Source organism: Bison bison, unplaced genomic scaffold, assembly GCF_000754665.1.
Source record: "Bison bison bison isolate TAMUID 2011002044 unplaced genomic scaffold, Bison_UMD1.0 scf7180017863994, whole genome shotgun sequence".
In the NCBI taxonomy this organism is placed as follows: domain Eukaryota; kingdom Metazoa; phylum Chordata; class Mammalia; order Artiodactyla; family Bovidae; genus Bison; species Bison bison.
The window spans coordinates 509,298-510,209 of NW_011494566.1; positions in this window are offsets into that span (position 1 = coordinate 509,298).

Genomic DNA, 912 nt, shown 5'->3' on the forward strand with positions numbered 1-912 from the left:
TCCTTAGTTGTTCTTCACTTTCTGCCATAAGGGTGGTGTCATCTGCATATCTGAGGTTATTGATATTTATCCTGGCAATCTTGATTCCAGCTTGTGCTTCCTCCAGCCCAGCGTTTCTCATGATGTACTCTGCGTAGAACTTAAATAAGCAGGGTGACAATATACAGCCTTGACGTACTCCTTTCCTGATTTTGGAACCTGTCTGTTGTTCCATGTCCAGTTCTAACTGTTGCTTCCTGACCTGCATACAGATTTCTCTGGAGGCTGGTCAGGTGGTCTGGTATTCCCATCTCTTGAAGAATTTTCCACAGTCTGTTGTGATCCAAACAGTCAAAGGCTTTAGCATAGTCAATAAAGCAGCAGCAGATGTTTTTCTGGAACTCTGTTGCTGCTTCGATGATCCAACAGATGGCAATTTGATCTCTGGTTCCTCTGCCTTTTCTAAAACCAGCTTGAACATCTGGAAGTTTACGGTTCACACATTGTTGAAGCCTGGCTTGGAGAATTTTGAGCATTACTTTACTAGCGTGTGAGATGCGTGCAATTGTGCAATAATTTGAGCATTCTTTGACATTGCCTTTCTTTGGGATTTGAATGAAAACTGACCTTTTCCAGTCCTGTGACCACTGCTGAGTTTTCCAAATTTGCTGGCATATTGAGTGCAGTACTTTCACTGCATCATCTTTTAGGATTTGAAATAGCTGAACTGGAATTCCATCACCTCCACTAACTTTTTTCCTAGTGATGCTTCCTAAGGCCCACTTGACTTCCCATTCCAGCTTTCATTCCAATCCCAAAGAAAGGCAATGCCAAAAAATGTTCAACACACACACACAGAAGTCACTCAGTCGTGTCCGACTCTTGGCGACCCCATGGATTGTAGCCCACCAGGCTCCTCGGTCCATGGGATTT